Consider the following 8,857-nt stretch of genomic DNA (forward strand, 5'->3'; position numbering starts at 1 on the left):
TCCCCCTTGATTTTAGTTTCAAGTAAAGCTCCTATACCAACCTTAATCAATCTACAAACATTTAATACTGACATCTGTTTATTCCTCCTATTCAACCCTCTAACATTCCAAGATAGGATGTTGCAAAATTCCATTAAGATTATTGGTACAGACCTGTTCCGGAAGAGTTTTTTGAAACTCTTGCAAAGCACTATAAGAATTCCTTAAAGAATCACTAGTAACTGGGACTTTAGCTTTTCCATTCCCAGTTCTCTTAGGACGAGCTCAGCCAGTATCGTTCAATCCAGAACCAGTTGGAGCTTCTGCTTGAGGAGGCTTCGGGACCATATCAGTATAGATCTGCTTCAAATTAGTGGCATTCTCAACTGACTGTAGAATAGGTTCTGGTATATGTTGAGGCTCTTTCTTCCTCCAAATAGTTCCAGCTTCAAATTTACAAGAGCTTGAAGAGTGCCCTAGCTTCTTACAATTAGAACACTTGGTTGGAAGCCACTCATACTCAATCGGTTGTTCCATCACCTGACCCCGTTCATTTTGATAACTGATGACTTGAGGCAGTTTATCAGCTATTTCCATGTCCACTAAGACTCGGGCAAATCTTAGCATGGACCTATCCTTGGTAATCTTATCCACCATAATAGGCTTCCCAATTGTGCTAACAAGTGCACTCAAGCACTTGACACCCCAATACTGTAATCCAAGTACAGGTAATCGAATCCACACCGGAACTGTTTTTACTGACCTCAAGGAGTCTAGATCAGTTGTCCAAGGTCGAAGGATGACAGGTTTTTTGTCAACATGAACCACACCAGTTTCAAGAACCAAATCACGGGTAGCTTCGTCACGAAATTTCACCATGGTGAAACCTGAATTTAGGCGAGCCACTCTCTCAACACCAAGTTTGCCCCAAATCCTTTTTATGAACCCTTCAAAGATGGCTAATGGAGGATTAGCTCCAATCACAACACAAATCAAAGTTGATTTCCAAAAAGATGCTTCAACTTCGATCTCTTCCAAGTCTAACTGAGCAATGATCTGACCCTCCCTAAGCATTGGTTCCGCGTATTGCAGCTGCAAACCCCCATATGTAGGCAGAGATTGTTTAAATTTTGCCCAGGTTGCTTTTGCTGATTCTTGAAAATTGCCAGTCTCAACCTCAGCAGCCCAAGAGACTGGACCCTACTCATCATCAGAATGAGGAATCCCCCTCGAACTACCTTCATCGACCCAATGACCAGGTGCCTGCTGCACACCAATATCATTATCCTCCTTAGCACTCTCGACAAGATTCTTGGGTCCAGACCCAGGATTCACAGCAGCATCAAATTCTTCCTTCGTGAACTTGGCCTCCGGAGATGGAGAATTGGATGAAGGGAGCTCTAGAACACGATCTTGTTTGGCTGGCTTCAGCACAGATTTACGCCTCCTCGCCATGGAAGGAGAGAAACCTAAGACTCACGCCCTTTTTCTTTTGGCTTCTATATTCACACAATTTTGTTTTTGGTTTTGCTTAATTGGATTAGTAATTATTAGAATATCATTTGGTAAAAATAATTAAATTTATTTTTACAACTAAATTAAAAAATATTGATTTTGTGAAAAACACACTTTTCCAAAATAGTGAGTGGGAGAGGGAGTTATGACAATAAGTCTCATGGTCTCTATTATTGGTTGAACACCAAAAGGCATAGGAAGGGCCTCGTGTCGCCTCCGTTTGCGGCCTCCCTAAGGAAAGGCTTCCAAATATGTTTATTTTATCTCAAGGTTGATTTCTTTTATGAGAATATAATTAGTGATGTATTTCAAGTTTGACTGACTCTAAGGCACACTCTTGAGTTAAGTCATTGATTGAAAATAATGGGTTACACTCCAAAGGTGTATCTAGGCTTTCGAGCACGACTAGTGCATCTTGACCAAACTAGCGGTAATTCATAAGTCAAAAAAGAAAAATGCGTTTTTAAGTTTTCACTTATGAAATTGAGATTTGTCTCAAAATTAATTTGAGGTTAGTTTGACCTACCCTAAGGCGGTCCATTAAATTTTCAAATTAGTTTATCATGAATTAGTATATTTTTTATGTGTTTTTTATATGTTGCATTCATGCATCATATTTACTTTTCCAAATAAAATATGATATTTATTATATGTTTTAATTCATTATATTTTATTTATTTATTTCCAGCAACAATGGTTAATCCTCTTAATCCTGATATTGTACTTGAAAACTTGGGAAATCAAACCTACCTCATTGAAAAACACTTGTACGATGGGATTCACATTGTCTTCAGAACACAAAAATTGTATGGAGCGATCTATGATCTACCACCAGAGGAACCAAGTTTTTCGTCTAGCTTTAATGAACATGAAAAATATGGTGAATGGATGAGACCGAATCACCTAGCACGCCAATGCATGTTATCGACCATGCATGACGACATTAAAAAATATATATGGTTATTGAAACTTCATACGAGATGTGGGCCATGATAAAGGATGATGCTATAGCACATGTTCAATTTTTGAAAAATGGGGTAAATTTGATTTACTCAAAAACTCTTCTTTAATATTTTTGAATGCTTGATTCAAAATTATGCCACTAATAATATTTTTCATATGTTCTTGTTTTGAGGGATGCAAAAATCTTTTGAGAAAAATAGTAGTTGCATTGAAACCAAAGCAAAGAAGAACTGATGAAGACAATTGAATAAAGAAAAAATTAGTTTAGAAATTTATTTTGTTTAGTTTAAAACAATTTAAATTTTTTCATTTTGAAATAGTTGATTTTCATTATGAAAGAAATTAATAAATTCTTTTTCTAGAAACTATGTTTTACATTTCTTATTTGATGAATGAACAAGTTTAGTATTTCTTTTGAATAATAAATTCAGTTGTTATTTTTTTTTTTTTAAATATATTTGGTCCACCTATTTCATCAATGAGTATAAATGATAATTATGAATTATTCATTATTGTAGAAATCATAGATTTAATAAGACAATTTTTATTCCAATCCCAATTATGTGAAAAATATATTTGAATTATTTTTTAGATTGACTTGAAATTAATTAGACACATAAAACAAATAAAAGGTAGTCTTTTATTGCAACCATTTAATGTTTCTCTCCCTGTTTATACAGTCTATTAATTAAAGTTAACCAAAAAGACCTTTATCTAATAAATGCTCAAAAATCACGTAATCGTTTAGCTAATACATAGAGATGTATGTTGAACCTTTTAATGTTCAAAGCTAAAAGAGATAATAAATAGTAAGTCAATATTGATTGACATCTATTTAAGATATGTTTAACTTTGATCAAATGCAAAAAAAAAATTCTAGAAATTTTTTATGCAACATTCAAAGTAAAGTCACTTAGAGACTTGTTTGATCTGATCAAAAGGAAGTCTAAACTCGAATTTGGAATTCAAGTAATTTGCATGTGAACTTGGAATTCAAATCCAATTCAGATACAACTAGAATGCTAAGCACACTTAGTATTTTGGAAATGGAATATAATCATATTATATTAGATTGAATAGATAATGAGCAATCATTATCGTCTTTATTATTTCTATAATTTTAACACTTGTTATACTCTGTACATGGTTGATTGTACAACATCAAAGACTTAGAAGTTGGGATTCACAAGTGGTTATGTGAATAAATTGAAATTTTTCCATGAAGTAATTTAGTGAAGTAGTTTAATAATCATAAAAGATTACAAAAGAGTTTATATCTCTTTAAATGCTACTTTAATGAAGGATGATTATTATAATCACTATATTTTCTAGTTAAGTTGTATTAGAAATAATTAACAACGATAAAACCAAAGAATATCACAAATTCTGTAAAGCATTGTTGTAGTGGGAGAATTAGTTAGTAACTACTCCATAATGTAAAGATAGTTAAATTGTGTGTAGCACAATTGTGACAGTCAGAATCTCGTGATCCGCAAGGGGAAAGACCGGGTAAAAGATGTGCAATCCCACATCTCCTAGGGAAGGTCAAGTGTGATGATTCTAAGACTGTGTAGATACGAGACTACACAATTGAAGAGGGCTTTAAATGGATTTATGGGTATTACCTATGCCAACAAGATGCATCTTCTTTTCGGTAGCCCATCACTTGAGAACTCCAAAGTTAACTGTGCTTGACCTGGCGTAATCTCATGATGGGTGACCTCCTGAGAAGTTTTCCTAGGAAGCATGCGAGTGAGAACAAAGCACAGTAGAAAGACTCGTGTTGGTTTGTAGGGCCAGTCGTCATTCCAAGAACCAACAATAGTGACGTGGGGCGTTGAGGTATTATCCCCTCCTAACCTCTTGGGAAGTTTTCCCAAGAAGCGTGCGAGTGAGGGCAAAGCACACTGGAAAGACTCGTGTTGGTTTGTAGGGACAATCATCATTCCAAGAACCAACCATAGTGATGTGGGGTGTTGAGGTATTATCCCCTCCTTACAGGAATTTCGTCCTCGAAATTTTACCTGAACAGCTCGAGATACTGATCCCGCCTGTTGGACTCTCACTCCAGGTCGTCTCCTCGACCTTGTTGTTCCTCCATAACACCTTAATTGAAGGTATGGTTCTATTTCTTAGGACCTTGTCCTTCCTGCCTAGTGTCAGGGCTGACTATTCCTCATAGGATAGATCTGTCTAAAGCTCCAGACCCTCGTAACTCAATACATGAGTCACGTCTAACACATACTTCCAAAGTGTCAAAATTTAAAGTACATTGTGTACGACCGACAGCACTGAAGGTAAGGCCAATGTATGGGCCCCCTAACCGATCCCCTCCAGGATCTCATATGGTCTCTCAATTCTAGGGCTTCGCTCGCTCTTCTCCCAAAATCTCCTCACCCCTTCCCATGGTGAGACTCTAAGGAAGACGTAGTCTCCCACTTGGAACTCCTCGTTCCTGCATTTCAGATCAGCTTAACTTTTTTGTCCACTTTGAGAAGCGAGCATCTGAGCTCTAATCTTCTCATTAGCCTCATTGGTTGCCTAAACTGCCTCACGACCCAAGCATTTCCTCCCACCCATCTCATCCTAGTGAGTGGGAAATTTGCACTTTCTACCATACAACATCTCCTAAGGTGCCACTTTGTTAGAGGCAAATGTTCATTCCAAGACCCTTTAAAGTCCAACATGCATGCTCTCAGCATGTCTTCCAATATCTGGGTAATCCTCTCTGACTTACCATCAGTGTGAGGATGATAAGCGGTACTGGACTTTCACTGTATATTCAGTGCATTCTATAAATTTCCCCAAAACTTGAAAGCAAATGTGGGGTCCCTATCCGTCAAGATAGACCTCAAAGTCCAATAAGGGCTACTATCTCTCTCACCTCGAGATCTAAATACTAGTCAACTGTATTGCTCGATCTCACGAATAAAAGTGACTTGACTCTCTATACATGTCCATAATGACCCAGACTGAATCATGCTGGTCCACTATCCTAGGCAATCCCACCACAAAATCCATCGTGATGTCTCCTTACTTCCACTATGGGATACTCAAAGGCTGTAATGCCCTTACTGGTTTCCTACACTATGCCTTGATCTGCTACTAGGTCAGGCGCTTTGCCGCATACTTAGTTACGTCCCTCTCCATCCCAGGCAACCAATAAAAAATATTTCGGATCCATGTCCATCTTCATGTGCCTGGATGTAGAGAATAAGGGGGGTAATATGAGATTCATCCAGAATCTCCCGTTTAATCCCAGTGTCCATCGAAACACAAGTCCGATCCTTTATACCTCAAAACACTCATGCCTGACACTATATAGTCCTTAGCTATTCCATCTAGGAAATCCCCTCTAATCTTTCCCAACTGTGGGTCACTCAATTGCTTTTCTTTAATCCTCTCTAAAAGAGAAAACTTAAGCATAATGTTGGCCAACTGGCCCACCAGTAACTCTATTCCAGCTCTAGTCATATTCTTCAACTGACATGAAGCATAGGCAATCACTTTTTCTGTCTATATAAGGACATAACTTATCCCAAAATATCATCGATAAAGATGATCACAAACCAATTTAGATACACTTTGAACACCCTGTTCATCTTATCCAAAAATGATGTCGGTGCATTAGTCAATCTAAATGACATGCTTAAGAACTCATAAGACCCATATCTGGTACAAAAGCAGCCCTCAATATATCCTTCTCCCTGATCCCCAGCTGGTGATAACCAGATCGAAGATCCACCTTGGAGAATACTGTCTTACCATGTAACTAAACCTTTAGTTCCTTCAATTTTGCTGGGGCCATTCTGTAAGATGCCATAGACACTGGCTCTGTCCTTGGTGCCATCTCAATAACAAATTTTGTCCCTCTGTGTGGTGGAAATCTTGGTAATTCCTCTGAAAACATATAGGAATTCACAGGCTAACCTAGTCTCTTCTGGTCCCACTGGCACAACCTGAGTGGTATCCACCACGCTAACCAGGAATCCTATGCAACCTCCTCGCAATAGGTCCCTAGCCCTTAATGCTGAAATCATAGGTACGCGGGGTCCATGCATAGTGCCAATAAATACAAAAGGGTCCTCACCCTTAGGCTCAAAGGTTACCATCCTTTTCTTGCAATCAATGGTTTCCCCATACTTCTCTTAATCAATCCATACCCAGAATTCATGTCAAGTCGGTCATAACCAACTCTACAACTAGGTCAACTAACAACTTTTTGTCGTCTACTATCACTAACAGTGATCTAACCCGTCTCCTAGACACTACCAACTTCCCCAGATGATGTCTTTTACATCTGGCACACTCTGGATATGTCCTCCAGTTCTCGTTGCCGCTCTAGCGGCCAATCCGTACACCTCGTGGCTCTCATCAGGGTCGAAGCCAACAAAGTATCCGAGGTCTTCCTTTTCTGATCACTAGGGCCTTTTCCCCTACCAGAACATGTAAAGGGAGGTTCCATTCTCCCGGTATCCCCTCTGGCCGCATTCTCATGCTAGATCTTGTTCTCAATGCCCTCTGTAGTAGGGGCTCTTATCACTACCTGAGTGTATGTCATCACTCCAGGTATTATTGTAATTCTGACATCCCGGGCTATCATAGACCGTTTCCCCCTGAAGGAATCTTTCCTTCCTTAACCCATCGGTGGGCACCAAGTCTGCAGCGAATTTGGCTAATCTATCAAACCTCAGTGCATACTTTGTCACTATCATATTCCCTTGCAGCCATTTACTAAACTCTTTAGCTTTTGCAGTCCTAACTGCCTCATTATAATATTGTTCATTGAACTGAATTCTAAGCTTTTCACAATCCAAGGTATTAACGCCCCTGGTCGGGGATACTACCTCCCACAAGATTCGAGCATCCTCCTGAAACACAAACATGGCACAAACCTCTCTCTCATTGCCCACCATCCTCATAAAGTCTAGGATGGATGTGATCATGCTCATCCACTGCTCTGCCTTGAGTGGATTTGCGCTACCCTCAAAACCGGAGGGTGTAGCTTCCTGAATCGTTCATATAACAACTCCCAATGGTTCTCTATCTCTGGCTATTGTTGTACAGCTGTTATTGTAGCAGTGGGTGGGGCCTCTGACACAGCGTTTCTGGCTTAAACCTGTTGTTGCCTCAACTGATGAATCTTTTCTTCCTGCCTTTGCAGCCTAGCTTGCATATCAGCAAGCACCTATTGCCAGTTTTCAGGAGCTGGCGGAGGGGTTTGACCCTAACTATCATTCTCGGCCTGTATTCCTTGGCTGACTTGCCAATTTGATTGCCCTAGAAGCATACTTCCAAATGTGTACCTCGTTGCAGTAATCAATTCGACCAATTAGGTAGTAATAACTAAACCTCTCGCCGACCTACGGCTCAAGACCGAACAAACAAATATTCACACTCAATAATTATGCTAGTAAGCATGTCAATCCATATTCATATCCAAACATGGTGCTAATAAGCACTTCCTAACATTTATAACAAGTAACGGTGCTAATAAGCATTTTCTGGCACTCATAAATATTTAACGATGCTAATAAGAATTTCCTAACATACATGTATCTATAATAGCGCTAATGAGCGTGTCCTGACCTACATGTCCATATAACGATGTTAATAAGCATTTTTTTTTTTGCATTCACAAGCAAGGTCAATGCTAATAAGGATCCCTATATTCTCATACATATGCAATCATGCTAATAAGCATGGCAATTCATAGCCATGTTCAAACAAAGTGCTAATAAGCACGTTCTTAACATTCACAAGCATTAACAATGCCAATAAGCACATCCCTGACATTCATATACATAACATAATGCTATTAAGCATTTCTAACATTCAAAAGTAATATCAATGCTAATAAGCATTCCTTTTAACATTTTAATGGTGCTAATAAGCATCTCTTGGCATACATGCACATATAGCAGCGCTAATAAGCATTTCTGGCATGTAAGAGCATTAATGATGCTTATAAGTGATCCTACAACATTTACAAGCCACTATTGTGCTAATAAGCACATCTTTAACTTGCATACAACAGTCAAGGGCCAAGCTCTATCAGAATAACTTATGCTTTCTATTTAAGCAAGCAAGTAAGGCATATACATATATCATTTAGGCCATTGCACACATAACTATATTAATAGTTACCGAACCCTGAGTCAAGCTTGTCTTTAGTAGTGAGTGTACATTTCCAGTCCGTCATCAGGAACCCTTAATAGCATTATGTTATGCCTTGGCAGCTCTGATACCAAGTTGTAACGCCCTGCTAATTAGGGTCTGTTACCACGTGTGTTTAAAATAGTGCGGGACTCGCTAAACGAGTCATTTGTACTAAAACATGTGATTTAGCCACTAAGGTTTCATGTATTAAAAATCTTGGTCAACGAATAAAAATTTCCAT

This window comes from Humulus lupulus, chromosome 1, assembly GCF_963169125.1.
Source record: "Humulus lupulus chromosome 1, drHumLupu1.1, whole genome shotgun sequence".
Taxonomy (NCBI): Eukaryota; Viridiplantae; Streptophyta; class Magnoliopsida; order Rosales; family Cannabaceae; genus Humulus; species Humulus lupulus.